At 40.9% G+C, this 15824-nt stretch overlaps 1 protein-coding gene across 4 annotated transcripts in view; it reads right to left on the bottom strand.

Annotated features, from left to right (window-relative positions):
• The window catches only part of SMAD5 (SMAD family member 5), a 58439-nt gene extending 43806 nt beyond the window's left edge, over positions 1 to 14633 (bottom strand). Inside the window, exons 1-3 of one of the 4 annotated variants that reach the window (XM_028103578.2) lie at positions 14528 to 14633; positions 13485 to 13703; positions 12715 to 12821 (exon numbers count right to left, since the gene is read on the bottom strand). The gene's annotated coding sequence lies outside the window, so the exon portion shown is untranslated. Of the gene's footprint in view, positions 1 to 12714; positions 12822 to 13484; positions 13704 to 13978; positions 14100 to 14527 lie in introns of those variants that run through there. The other 3 variants (XM_028103577.2, XM_028103575.2, XM_028103579.2) reach the window with 3 other exon arrangements.
• Positions 14634 to 15824: the final 1191 nt, after the last annotated feature.

The following is a 15824-nucleotide window of genomic DNA, read 5'->3' as shown; positions in this document are numbered from 1 at the left end:
GCAGGCTCCCCACTGAGCAGAGAGCCCGACGAGGGACTCAATCCCAGGACCCTGAGATCATGACCTAAGCCGAAAGCAGCTGCTTAATCAACTGAGCCACCCAGATGCCCCTAAATGGTTTCATTTTAAATGGGCTTTTTTAGAACCAATTATCATTAGTTCAGGAAAACCTACATGTGGCATGAGCTTCTCTTGATGACTTAGTTATCCTTATGAACCTCTCCACTGCTGTGCTGGAAATTCTCTATACAAAGCACGGAACATGGTCTGCATGTTCCCGACTATACAGACAAAAGCACAAAAATGATCTTGAAAAGTTACTTATAGACTTTTAGACATCTGACTTTCTTAAAAGAATGTAGCTATTTCAAGGAATCCAACAGCTTCCTTTCTACAAAATCAGTTCCTTTGATGATGACAATGATAATAATGGTAATAGTAATAAACTACTAACATTTATTGAACACTATGTCAAGCACCGTTAAGGACCTTACCCTGAGAGACCAAAAATGATTAAAATCTCAAAACAGCCATATCAGGTAAATTACATTATTCTCATTTCACAGACGAGAGAACAGGCAAAGGGAAATTAAATGTGACTTGCTTATTTCTATAGATAAGAAATGGAGCCAGGAATTGAACCCTAGCAGTCCAGCTCCACCTACACTCCTAAACACTACACAATGCCTCCTACAAAGAAAGCCTCCCACCAAGGGCTATTCTTCTCTTAAAGATCTTTTCTATTGTTCCCCGTATCTCTAACTTCTCCAAAATATTCAAATCATTATGTTATCACAAGATTATACAGTTTCAGAGACCAAGGATAATCCTGTTCAATATGTTCATTTTCAAATTGATTTTTTGTACCATTAACATATCTCATTAACATCTTCATCTACTTTAAACCTTTCTTCTCTCAACTGAGCTAAATAAGTCAATAGATATGAACTGTTTACTACTATTGTAAAAAAACTTATGTTTATTATGGCAGCCTTACCCCAAAGCTTTTTAAATTTTCATTAGGACATTTCTGCCACACTAATCACTAGAACACAGTATGCGTGTGTGTGCATGTATGTATACACCATACACACACTTTTTAAGAGCCCAACTCTATTTCACGCATCCACTTCCTTAATATTTAACATTTAGATTTCTAAATAAAATTGTTATATTGGGATTAAAACTGTTTATTGAGCCCATATGATAGATCAATTTTCTCCTGTAAACTTTCCTGTAGAATATATCAGGTTCAAAATGACACCTTGATCCACACTGAAATGAAAGTATCAGAGTGCTTGGGATACAGCAACAGATTCATTTCACTATCTTCACTTAAGTCCTTGGTTATGAAAGAATTTCTCATTATGTATACAAAAAAACAGTAAGATACTATACTTTTTCTAGTTTGCACATATTAGCATATGTTATGTGAACTCCAACAGAACATGCAATACCTTTGAAAACAGGTTTTCTAGTGACCAAAAGGTTTCATTTTCAATCTCTTACCAAAAAGTTGGTTCAATTTTTCAGAGCCGTTTTGCCTTTCACTATATAAAATGAACACCCATTCTCAGTTCAGTCAGCTGTGTACATACCATTCATATGATTCTTTCCATAGTATCTCTAAACTTAACCTAGTATAGAGAAAGGTCCCAAAAGGCTGTATTTAGTAACTTCAGTCTTTAGAGGTTACATATTGCTGGGCAGTTAAATATGGTCCGGGCGCCTGGGTGGCTCAGTTGGTTAAGCAACTGCCTTCGGCTCAGGTCATGATCCTGGAGTCCCAGGATCGAGTCCCACATTGGGCTCCCTGCTCAGCGGGGAGTCTGCTTCTCCCTCTGACCCTCCCCCCTCTCATGTGCTCTCTCTCTCTCATTCTCGCTCTCTCAAATAAATAAAATCTTTTAAAAATAAATAAATAAATAAATAAATAAATAAATAAATAAATAAGGTCCTCCTCTGTGCTCCCTTTCTTCAATGCTTTCAGAGTCTACTGAGGCACATACATAACCAGTGCTAAAGTTCATCTCAGGCAAATTGATAATTAAAATATACCCATACCTACAATACACAATGGAGAATGACAGATGTCCTAAGGGTGTACAAAGTGCTAAAAGAAATTCAGGGGATGGCCCTTTGGGCAAGGGAGGAGGGGGAGAGACAAGATGGGTGAAGCAGCTTTATCATAGGCATAAAAGCGATTGTGGGTAAAGACACAAAATCTGAGTTTTTATCTACCAGGATGAGAAAATACTAAATTCAGTTTGCGAGAACATAGGCGGTAGAATTAAACTGGCTGGAAATATACAATAAGGCTAATCTATACAGGGATAATAATATATGCATTGTAACACATAAAAACACCAGACTTGAAGTCTAATCACATTTTGCATCTAACATTTACACCTAACTTTATTTTTTCTATTTTATATAATAAATATCAGTTCTGAGAATTAAATGAGATAAACACTTAACTTAATGCCTGGCATGGTGCGTACTCTGTACCGTAGTTACTACTGTTGTAATAATCATGAACATCTTGCTATCAGGCCAAGGATTTTAAAAAATATAGCTGAGCTACTTTATTTCAACAAATATACAAAGCCATCTACATAAATGGTACCATTACTGTATTAAACTTGAAGAAAGAACAAGCAGCAAATTAACTATCAGTGCTTATCGCTTAAAATTTTTCTTCACATTATCATCCTTCTGCCCTCAAGACTGTAGGTCTGAAGAGTGTTCCAATATTACTCCAGGACTGTCATTCAAGCCAGATACCCATCCTGAAAGTTCTGATACTCGTGTTTGTTTCATCTTCCCAAAGGTTGTAAATGGGAGAAATGACAGCAACATAAACACAAAGACAAGAGTGTATGCCCACGCAATGACAACTACATCACAACTATCACCTGGCCAAAACCAACACTCAAATACCACTGAATGTAAGACAGATTCCACTTTCAGAGATGTTCTAAGGTGAAAAAACTGTAACTACGACTTAGAAGAAATAAGGAAATAATGCAGCTTTTTCTTTTGTCCTCCCCAAAGCCCCTTCTCATGCTCCCCATCACTTCCCACCAGTTATCTGTTGCCCTCCTTTCTCTTTTGTTCTTATTTGACTCTTCTCTTCTGCCTCCTCTTTCTTCATTCCGCATAGCTTCTCCCACATTCTCCACTGCTTCCCTCTGTGCTCTCCTCTAAGTAGAAAGGAAAATGCATTTGACAATCCAGATATGTGAGACAGTGCCCTACATGAAAACCTGGCTTCCAAGCAGATTCTATTTGTGCCTCTGCCAGCCTCATCCTGGGCCATCTCACACACTGCCATTTGCAGCCCAGTTATTTTTTTCTTCAGCAATCTTATTAACAAGCATGTAATCTTTTCACCTTCTCCCCCTCACCCCCTGTTTTCCAGTTATATTGGGATAATCCTGAAGCTATCCTAAAATACACCACTGGGAATAATACATATTTGTTATTTTTTGAAGGTGATACATTTAATTCCTAAGAAAACAAGGACACTTCAAGGAACTTAACAGAGAATTATTTTCTTTTGCAATAAACATCCCTAAAAAGCTATTTAGAACATGTAACATTTATTTAACATTTTTAACATTTTAGTACTTAAGTATAAAAAGCCTTATTTCAATAGCATAATCAGGGACAGAAAACAAAGTATGTTTTCTCTTTTTTTGCTCTTACTAGGGCCATACTAAACCAACCTTTTACAATTCTAAGTGTCAAAATGAGCCTTTTCCTTAAAAGCCACATCTTGTTACAGTAATGCAGAGTGGGCTACCCAAGTTAATAAAACAAAAAATAGAAACTAACCTGAACATGCCCAAGATACCTTTCAGGGAATTTCTATTTCTAGCTTTAAAACCAGAGAAGCCCCCAAAACCTAAAATCCCATTGGGAAATACACAGGACAACCTGTGTAAAGTGAGCCAGTTAATTCTCACCAATATTGCAGTTTGAGTGAATATAATTAAGTCTAGTGATCAAACACTTTGAAACTGAGATTTAGGGAGATCATAAATATAAGAGAAAGGAAGAGGAATTATCCCAATATAACTGGAAAATAGGGGGTGAGGGGGAGAAGGTGAAAAGATTACATACTTGTTAATAAGATTGCTGAAGAAAAAAATAACTGAGCTGCAAATGACTAGTGACAGACAAAGTGGAAGGCTTAGCCAGTATACAAAAAAACAGAGCTCTGCCTAGCTCACGGTCCTTCCCCCCCCAACCATAGGCACTGCACTAAGGTGAAGAAAAGCCTTAAGGATGAGGTGTGGAAAACTGCTCATCATTTTGGCACAAATTTTGGGAACAATTATCACAAGATCAAAATAGGAATATGACAATCTATAATTCACAATACAGTTGGTTATAAAGGACAAGAATAAGGAAAAGTGTCATTAAGCCAAATGAGGCAAGAAGACACTTAGCCAGTCTGTGAAACAAAAGGGAAAGGCACCACCACAGAAGGGATGCCAAACAGGGAAGAATGAATATAAGGCTAGAGTCAGGCTGCTAGAAGAAACCCTATGTGCAGTGCAGTTTTAAGCAGAAAGGTATGTTCTAAGAGGAATTCTGAAAAGTCAGAAATAACCAAGGAAGAGACTTAATTCGGGGCGGGGGGGGCAGAGAAGGTAGAGGGAAAACACAGTAGAAATCCAACTATGATGGAAAGACACACCAGTACAGGGGTACAAAGACCATTACCGCAACGGCAGTAGAGACAGAAAATGATGAGATGTGATGGGCATTACAAATAATCCATAGGACTTGGTGACCACCCACAAGAGAAACAAGGGCAAGCAAGAGAGGGAAAGGTTTAAAAGCTAAAAAGACATCACTTACCTAAAAAAAGGCAATTCTAGTTATAGCCAAGACGAGGCAAGAAGCGTTGGTGAAGGGCTGGCTTTAAGGGAGTAAAAGCACTGATATGCCTCCAAGGAGATGTGAAATTAAAGCTCGAGACAGAATATGTAGATTTGGAGGATCATATGACTAGAAGTGAGGTGAATCTATGACAATAGATGTTTCATTTATTCACAATTTATTGGGTCTAATAAGCCAGGAACTCGGCCTGAAAAAAACACTATCTGTAATCTCAAAGATCTTAAAGAATAACGGAAAAAAGAGAAGGTGCTACAAAGAACTTCTTATGCTAGTTTAGCACATCACTTAATTTTCTTTCCTTATGATAACCAACAAAGATGGGGCATTAAAATAGAGTGAAAAAAAAAGGGATGCCTGGGTGGCTCAGTCGGTTAAGCATCCGACTCTTGATTTCCGCTCAGGTCATGATCTCAGGGTCATGAGATCGAATGAACCCTGTGTTGAGCTCCATCCTGGAGCCTGCTTCAGATTCTCTCTCCCTCTGCGCCCTGCCCCCCGCTAGCTCATGTGTGCTCTCTCTCAAAATAAAAAATAATAATAATTAAATTAAAAAGAGTAAAATACATATACAGCAAGCACAGAAGGCCAGTAATTGAGCAGGCAGGAATGTGTGCTACTTCTTACATCAGAACCTGGAGGTACTTAAGAATGTAACTATGAACCTACTGTCTGCTATCACCTTGGCCTTTAATAGTCTACCTCTGGTTTATGAAGACCTGACTATATAACCCTCTCAATTAAAATATTTTGTCATTTCTTAGAGAAATGATCTCAGAGCTAGAAAAGAAAACCAGGATAACAATAAGACCAAGAGATCCTTGTGTGTTAAGTTCCCTGAAACTCTTTCGAGAAACTGCAAACTATCCATTAGACAATAATGCAGAGTACTTAACAAATACAAAGAAAAGCAGTGCTATCTAGCTATAAATGAAAACAATGTAAAATTAAGAAAACATTATACATTACAAAAGGATCTAACACATTACAAAACACAGACACACAGACACACACACACACACACACACACACACACACACACACACACACAAATTCTATTTCAGCTCAAGCATCCCTTCTCCAGGGAAGCCTTCCTAGACGCTGCTGTGTAGATAAAATCCCCTTATTATATACTCTTTTTTTTTTTTAAAGATTTTATTTCTTTATTTGACAGAGAGAGAGAGAGCACAAGCAGGCAGAGTGGCAGGCAGAGGGAGAGGGAGAAGCAGGCTCTCCACCGAGCAGGGAGCCCAATGCGGGGCTCGATCCCAGGACCCCAGGATCATGACCTGAGCTGAAGGCAGCCGCTTAACCAACTGAGCCACCCAGGCGCCCCCTATTATATATTATTAATGCATGCATCACATACCTCTACTTTGTAGCACTTAACATACCTAAATTTTTTACATTTAACTGTCCAGCCCCGAAAGAGTGCAAATTCTACAAGACCATAAATGAGAGGAACCATACCTATTTTCACTTATTGCTATAAGCCCTGTGATACATATGCTCAAGAAATATTTGTTTTAATTAATGAAAGAAAATGTACTAAAAAGCTTTTGAAAGGATCTCAGCTGAAGGGTTGGGGTACTTCTCACTTTCTGCCTCATACAATTCAGTACTTCTTAAAACAAATGTATTTCTTGTATAGTCAGGGGAAAAAACAAATTTCAAACCAAAGTCCAGCTGCACTTCAGCCATATTAAAATTCTTACTAAAGAGGGGATTTACATTTCAAGAGACATTCATATTTCAAAAGAATTCTCTCTACTTTATTAGGATTATACAAATTTGGAGGCTGAAATTTAAGAAAAATCAATGACAAACTAGGGGCAAACACCTTCTGCTCCCAATTCATCTTTCAAAAGCATTTATCTTCCTATACTGGAATGTCTTTTGTACCTCAGAGATTTTACAAATGCCATCCTCTGCCTGAGCCACTTTCCTCAAGCCTCAACCACCAATTTCCAAGCTCTCTCATCATTCAAACTTCAGCTTCAGCTGTCATCCCAGAGACCTTCCCTGATCACCCATAATCCTATATAAAGTAGATTTTCCCCAATCCCTAATCCAATACTGTGTTCATTTCCTTCACTCTATGAACCAATGTGTAATTATTTGACTTACTTGATTTTTTCTCTCCCACTAGAATGTAATCTTTAAGAAACAATACTAAGCATATTCAGAGAACTTGTTAAATTTATTCAAGTAATTCATTCAAAAGTATATTTTTTGAAGTAGCATTCTAGGACCTGGGAATACACACATAAATAAAGGGGACCAAAACCTTTATCCTCATGTGGCATTACATTCTAGTGGAGGGAGATAGAAAAAAAGACAAATAAGTGATTAGTATAGTTTGTTAGGTGAAAAGTGCTATGGAGAAAAATAAAGCAGAGGAAGGTAAACGGGAAGTGCTGTGGGAGAGGTGTGATTTTAAATAGGGTGGCTATGCTGGTCCTCACTTGAGTAAGCACCAACGGAGTCAAAACTTGAAGGAAATAGGAGCAAGCCAAGCAGATATCTGTGGAAAATCATGGCAGGCAAAGGCAACAGGCAATATAAAGGTCCCAAGGTGGGAGCATGTCTGGGACACTCTGGGAACTGCAAGACCAGTATAGCCTTGAACAAGGAGGGGAAAATAAGAAATGGGGTTAAACAGGTAAGAGACCTGCATATAAGGGCACTGGCTGTAAGTCAAATGATGACCCATCTGAGAGCTCTCTGATGGAGACATGACAGTTTCTGACTAACACTATTAAAGAATTACTCTGGCTGATGTGCTGAGAATCAACAGCAAGGGTTTTAAAAGTGGGAGACCAATTCAGAGCTGCAGTCAGCTAGGTGAGAGATGATAATGGCTTAGACCAGAGTGATGGCAGTTGGGTGGTGAGAAGTAGACAACTTCACGTACATTTCAGGGAATAGTAAGTTTCCTGATGGAAGAGATAGGGGGAATGTGAGAACAGAAGAGTCAACAATGATTCCAAGGTGTCAGCACCGACTACTGGAAGAACAGGATTTGCCATCAACTGATTTGGGAGAAGGCTGATAGCAAAGCTAAAGGAAGATCAGGTGTTACATTTTACATACATTAAATGTATGAATGAAATGTTATTAAGCTTTACCAGGCTTCCATTTCAAATGAAATCATATTAACATCAAAAACCCAAAGATCCTGTTCTTACCTCAAGCTACTTGAGTAGGACCTCTTAACCAACTCCCATAAAGACACACACAAACCACCTTCCACACTCACCCCCAGACACACACACACACACACACACACACACACAGGGCTCATGTCCAGACTTGACTTTTCAATTCACTGAAACAGCTCCCTCACTTTCTGCTCCAACACCTAACTGCTTCAATCCAAAATAAAAGGCAAGCAACCAATCCAAAAATCTCGCCCAACACTGTTAGCCAAAACAGAACCTGCTGAGCATATCAACCCACACAAATAAATGCCCATATGGGTCACAACCCACCATAATCTCAGCCAAACCTGTAGAAAAGAATTATGGATAGAGATTCTAAAGAAAGAAATTTCTCATAACCATCTCACAAAATTCAGATTCATTAGATTTGAGATTAGGGCTCTACCTCCCACCATTTTAACAAAGAGTCCCAGATCTGCAGCAGGTTGGAGAACCAAAGCCCTTAGGATCACCTGCAATGGAACAAAGTCACTTGCATATATATATTGTATATATATATATATGTATATATATATACAATATATATATATATCTTCAAGGGTAACATTTTTGTGGCTGGTGGGGGTAAAGCTTTAAAAACATCCTTCCCGGGGCGCCTGGGTGGCTCAGTTGGTTAAGCAACTGCCTTCGGCTCAGGTCATGATCCTGGAGTCCTCGGATGGAGTCCCGCATCGGGCTCCCTGCTCAGCAGGGAGTCTGCTTCTCGCTCTGACCTTCCCCCCTCTCATGTGCTCTCTCTCTCTCTCTCTCAAATAAATAGAATCTTAAAAAAAAAATCCTTCCCTATGGTTCTAATATCAATAGTAGTCACCAAGTATCAGCACCACTACTGTCAAACCAATCCCGGATCCAGACATACAATTATTAAAACATGTAAGCCATATCCATGGCAGCAGGCAGAGAAGAGAAACCAGGAGCAAGTTTGCCTACAAGCCTGCCTAGATTCAGAAATACCATTCTTTATGGGAACATCTATAAGGAAAAGGGACTACAATTACATGGGCACCAAAACAACTTTCAGTAGAGAAACACTTCAATCTCCACTTCTCCCAATCATGGCTCTCAATTTCCAAAGATATCAAAAGTTCTCATAGTGGATTTCAAAGCCATTCAGGAGCTGAACTCATGTTCCCTGACACTTCTCACAGAATAATCTTACATAGTCTCTCTTTGTGCCCACACAAGTCTCTCTTTTTTTATCTCCCACATCCAGACTTTTGTTTCCCAGTTTTTAATCACTCTTTAAACTTCACCTGCTCCTCTAAGTCCTCTAATTAAGCAGAGCCTGATCTAGATGTATACTCACCCCCACAGAGCCTGCAAGATTTCCTATATTACTACCAGATGTGTTGGAGTATACTTGTACAGGCTTGTAGGCACAGGAATAGACACAGAGCTGGTCAATCATTATAGTGCTTTCCTTTAAATTATAAAATCGTCAAGGGCAGATACCAAATCATTACACTATAAAGTGGTCTCAGGAGCACAAAGCACTAACCCGTGTATACGATGCTTTAGGAAGATGTTCTCAAGATACCTCATGTGCACCCCAGAATTCAAGTCACATAGAAGAAAAGGGAGCAAATATGGCTCTGGGTACCTTTTTGGCTCCTGTTGTCACTCATTTACACACTTCCACCTCAAAAAAGTGGAAATAGTCAGTGAGTTAAGCAGGCACTCGCTTTAGTGGGCACAGAGATGTAAATAAGGGGAAAGATAAGACTAGCTTTGAAATATTTCTGTAGTACCCCCGTTCCTGGGAACATACAAACCAGAATAACTAGATCTCAAGTTATACAGCCTACCAGATAGGATGCAAGACATATCCTAACACATCATGAAAACAGAACTGAACAAAACAAAACTTGCCTTGAAAGCATCAGTCATATTCTGAGATCATAGTTAAATTTGAAAAGTGTAAGACACTTCTCAGAACCCCAGGTGCTACGCTCAGAGAAAGGTGGGATGGTGACACCAGTTTTTTTCTTACTGTTATTTTCAGCAATAACAAAAGATACACAGAAATCAAAAGGAAAAATCTAGTTAGAATCTCATAACACATCAAACCATTGTCAAATTTTCATAGAGCATACTAGTCTGTAAACTGTATATACATTATAGACAGAGACTGGTATACCACAGAATTCAAGAGCAAAATCTGTTTACAAAATGTACTTTAACACTAGCTTCCAAAAGTCAATTACAATTATAGTACTGCCCATATAGAACTGTCTAATAAAGAATTCTTTCTGGGGCGCCTGGGTGGCTCAGATGGTTGAGCGTCTGCCTTCGGGTCAGGTCATGATCCCAGGGTCCTGGGATCGAGTCCCGCATCGGGCTCCCTGCTAGGCGGGGAGCCTGCTTCTCCCTCTCCTCTGCCTCTCTCTCTCTCTCTCTCTCTGACTCTCATGAATAAATAAATAAAACATTAAAAAAAAAATTCTTTCTTCTAAAATACTATCACAACTAGGTTAGGGAATACTACAATAAAAGCAGAAAGAAAAGTCACTGAAACCACCTCTCTACTATGATAGGGCCAAAATTTTCTCACCTAGCTGCCCAAAGCAAAACAAAAGAAAAAAACAAAAACAAAACAAACAAAAAAACCACCAAAACTAAAAAGTTAGGAACTAGATGACTATTTCTGAAAAACCTACTATGTAATTATACCATCTTCTCAAACTTGTAAAACAGTAAAATTTTAGAATATGAAGGTAACATATGAAAATGGGAGATGTCCTAACAATCTAAATCTTAACAATTCTTCAAAAAGAATTGTACATCTTAAACTTCCAACTAGTAAACATACCTCTCAGATTCACAGTTCTAGACAATGGCAATAAACTGGATAATCTAGCACTAAAAATTCCAGTTCTATTATTCTATTAGCTTTGGAAGAATAAAAACAAGGTATGAGAAGACATGGACAGGCTTCCTGGGGTCGTGCATCATCTCTTTTGGTGGGAAAGCACCCTACCTCTGTGCAGCCTTCTTGAGTCCTATCCTTCCAGATAACTCTCTTCTCCAGAATATTCGGACTGGTAGAGATAAAAATCATCTATCAGGCTGCGACTTCCTTTATAAAAGGAAATTTTCTTCACCGTCTTTGACCTTATGAGTAAAAGACCTTATGAGTAGACCAGCTAATCCACTGGATATAAGGCAGTGGCAACATCTGAAGAAATAAACTATTTTGGCTTCTTCTTTGTGGTTAGTATGAAACACACACACACACACACACACGAGATAAGGCAGTGGCAACATCTGAAGAAATAAACTATTTTGGTTTCTTCTTTGTGGTTAGTATGAAACACACACACACACACACACACACACACACACACACACACACACACACACACACACACACACACACACACACACACACACACACACACGAGAGGGAACACGGGCGCTCCAGAAGAAAACAGTGTAGAATGATAAACCAAAGGAATAAAGGTGGCTATATCTTAAAGTATACTCAAAGCAGGCTCTGAAATTCACCCAAATGTGTGGCTCAGTGCCTAAACCAACATATACATCTGGTAATAATAAACACTGATAAGTCATAAACAAAAAGGGCTTTCTTAATTCAAAAACTCTAGAAACTACTGGTAACATTAAAATTTACATAAAATACTATCAAACAATATGTGTGAAACAGATTTTTTTTAGATAGTATTTGTATTTCAACTGAAATTACTAAGATGAAAAACTGGTATTTTACTGCCTAGTCTTCAAAACACTAGGAAGCCAGTATCTTTGATTTGACCAAGTCACAAATCTGTTTTCAGTAGACAGAGAAAACATATTGCCTCTGTTTAAGGCAAAGGACAAAAAAGATCATCACTGCAAATCATAATGTTTGGGTTCATGATGAAAACAGGAAACAGGCTGCCCAGGTATAATTATGGTTATAGTGTAATGTGCCTTCAGGTTCAGCCAAGAATTAAAACGCAGTGAAGAAAGAGTAAGCAGAATTTACTTGCCTCTACCTTGCTGTAGAAGGGAACTTTTAATAATACTTCCAGCAACATGTTACATAACCAACAGTAAACAACAATCTGATTCAAACCTCATTAGTAACAACATTCTGCCACTGTGTCCCACTGAAATTAATAGCTGACTTTGCCAGGGGGAAAAGAAATGCAACACATATCAATCTACCCATTTCTGTGGCGCCTACCTAGGTGAACCAGACAAGTAGATAATACCACCAAATCTGCACAGAATCTACAAAAATATTTTATTCTTCTCTTTTCCCCAGTTCACTGCTGGCTTTCCTCCTTTTTACCAGACTGTATCATATGGATGCATTTAAAATCTAAGAGGAAAGCGAACTGAGGAGGTTCACCTAACTTTTACTGTCTATTTTAGCTATTTCAGATCCGAAAGAAATGGAAGGATAAATGATGAGTGAATTTTTCTAACCAAGATACACAGTAACATTTATTCAATAAAAACAGCTATGTGAAAAAGGCATGCTGACTGAGGGATCCGCAATATAGAGGGAAAGAAAGGGGAATGTAACCACGCAAACAATCAAAAATTAAATTTTAAAAACCTAAAAGGTATTATGTACCACCTTTGTGAAGGTTAAATTTTGTTAAATTGTCTCTTATGAGTTGTTCCGTATTCTTGCAATCCCAGGGTTCTTGCAATCTCAGGGTTCACCGCACAGGGAAAAAACAGCTACCAAAGAAGGTGTGTAAAAAAAAAAAAAAAAAAGAATTTGTACAAATTTGTAAATAATCCCTTACTTACTAAATTTGGAACACACAAATTTCCTAAGAGTATTCTGATCAATACGTGTGAAACTGTCACATTGTGTCTAGGTATTGTTTTCCTTACAACAGCCACTACCAGAGTGACATCTAGCAGAAACTTTCCCCTACTTGCAATGTCACTAAATTTACTAGGACTAAGGTTTTTGAGCCTTTTAGGTTTCAAATTAAAATTCAAAACTCACTCTGGGCAATTCGGGTACTCTAAGGAAATGCAAGTACTCTGGTTTTTAAGAACTTAAATTGAATTTTTAAAACAGCAACTCAAGCACCCTTTCCTCTCAACTTCTGTGAAGCCAAGCCACAACCTCCACCTACCCAGCATTTGTTGCTAGATAAGAACACTTTTGGTAGTGCCAGGCAACACGCATGATGTGACAAACCCAGCCAGACTTCAAAACTTTTTCCACAGAAAGATAAGGTAAACAAGATATACTTAGCACCACACCCATTTAAACGCACAAGCAGCCAGGAATGTTTTTCACCCCCTTCTAGACCTCCAGCTGGTCAGGAAACAATGTCTCTGCAATCAAGATAGTGATCTGGCCCAGGGTGTTCAGGCATTCCTCACCTCCAGGATGGCCTACAGCTCCATTCTTCAATGCCATCAAAACCAGAATTGGAACATTTGTTAGGAATCGGGCACACGTCCAAATACCCGGGCTATCCTCGCCCCAGTTCTTTTTGCAACCGAAATCCGTTTTTGGCTACTGAGCATGCTCCAACTTAAGACAGGCGCCACATGGGAGTTTTCAAAGCTTAGGCTCCAAACTCCACGTAATAACAGCAGCTGAAAGGGGAAGAGAGGGAAAAGGGAGGGGGAAGGGGAAAGACCGGAATATGAATTTGAGTACTGATACTAAAGTGAAAGACCGGGCAGAGACCCAATATGATGAAGGCAAACAGGGACGGCTTGGCATTCTCCTTGCACCAATGCATAAGTTTACAAGAAAGAACAAGAAATCTTTGCAATGGTGAAAACTAGCACGGCAAGTGGCAGAAACCAGGTCTAACTACCAGCTGAGTGCAGTAGCAAGGCACAAGTGCCCAGAGTGTAATTCCCACCGATAAGCGTGGATCCTTATCTCTGAAACACAAAGCGACGGCGGCACGGATTCATCAAGCCACTGGACAGCTTTGCAGGGTAGCAGATCAGACGGCTCGACCCAGCACGGCGATCCTACCTGGGGTGTGACTGAGGGTGGTGCTTAGATGAGGTACAACAAACCGCTCCTCCCGACCCAAGCGGGGCCGGGAATCTCCCCCACCCCCACCCCACCCCACCCCCGCCCCGAGGGCGTCCGGAGCGCCTCCCTCCACAGTCCGGGCGGCAACTGCAGCGCAGGGACCAAGGCCAGCCTCGGGACGCCCCCGGCCGCAGTAAGGCCTCCGCAGCCGGACGGGACGCCCCATCCTCGGCCGCTCGAACCTCTGCAGGCCGGGACTCGGCCTACCTCCCGCCCCGCAGGCCCGGGCGGTTTCCGTTCCGCCCGCGGCCCAACGCCCCCGACTCGGCCCGACTCCAGCCACTGGGGCCTGAGGGCGAGCCGCGTCCCGGAAGAAGCTGCAGCCCCCGGCCCGGCTCGCCCGCCCCGGGGCCCCACACTCACTCACCCGCCGGCTGGACGCACTCCCCCGGCGCCGTCGCTGCGCTTCCCCTCAGTGCAACTTTATTAGCAGCTTGGCCGCGGGACACGCGCACGGCGCCCGCTCGCCCAGGACCCGGATGAGGGAGGGAAGGAGCCGGGGAGGACGCTGCCGGAGTCCGCGCATGCGCGCGAGAGGCCGAGTGACCGCTGCGGAGCCGGTGGGAAGGAAGCCCTGGCGCTCGGCTCCGTGTGGCCAAGCCTAGCTTCCGATTTGCCAGAGGCACTTGTGGCAATGGCCAGGCCCAGGCGTGGGAGTCGGTGAGCTCCCACCGCCACGATGGCCACTAGTAGTGTCCACTAACCAAAGCCAACCCACGTTGTAAGAAAGTAAAACTATTGCCCTTGATAGGGACCACTGCGCATTTTCTCAATCATATAAAAACTGTAGAAAAATCTTCAGACACAAGTTTGCTACTTTTACTGATTTTTTTGGGGTAACTATATAACTCTGAGAGAATCCTCTCTTTATGAAAACTCGCTTCAAAACAAACTTCTGAGCAGCAATCCTAGAACCCCTTCTGTATGGTAATCTTGGAGTCTCTGCTCTTCCCCAACCAACCCCTCTGGCAGGGCCTGCACTTGGAGTTCCCCGAATTACGACTGTCCATGTATTGGGAGATCAACCCCAATTGTTCAAGATAACACACACCCTTCTGGACAGGTGAGGCCACTGAGGTGCCCAAAGTTCACCTGTAGGCTGGTATCCCCCACTCCGCCTCCTCTGGCAAGAACCTAAGTCTCTTCCTTAGTGTTTGGGGATCTTCTTGCTCTTTTCCTTAAATTCCCCCAAAGCGTCAGCATTTCCCAGAACGTGATAGTGGCACCACGTAGGGTGTCCAGTTTGAAGAGTACTAGTGAAGAAAACTTTTAAATAATTTTGTTCTCATTTTAAAAGTTCAACCCAGGTTTTCCAGTACTCCACGGTAGGTTTCCTTTTTCAGTCAATTACTCTAAGTAAAAATCAAAATTGGAGACATTTCCAAATCTTCTCCCTCATAGCCTAATTCTATCCATCATGAAATCTTATTAAATGTACCTTCAAAATATATGCCAAATCTGATTTCTCACTGCTTTCTATTATCACCACCACGGCCTGAGCCAGCGTCCTCTCACACAAATGGACAACTGCTCTTTTGCTCGGGGCTCCAGCAGTTTGTTCCCACAGTAAAAAAGACTAAGTAGATGTTGCACAAGTGTCTGCATGAGAGGTGGCCATTTCCAGTGGGACAGGGGAAGTGCAGTGGGCCAGGGTGTGCAGTGGG

This window comes from Eumetopias jubatus, unplaced genomic scaffold (genome assembly GCF_037043125.1).
Source record: "Eumetopias jubatus isolate StellerSeaLion01/CBP00866 unplaced genomic scaffold, mEumJub1_p1.0 scaffold_5, whole genome shotgun sequence".
In the NCBI taxonomy this organism is placed as follows: Eukaryota; Metazoa; Chordata; class Mammalia; order Carnivora; family Otariidae; genus Eumetopias; species Eumetopias jubatus.
The sequence above is the reverse complement of the archived record's forward strand: the minus strand, read 5'-3'. Positions and strand labels throughout refer to the sequence as shown.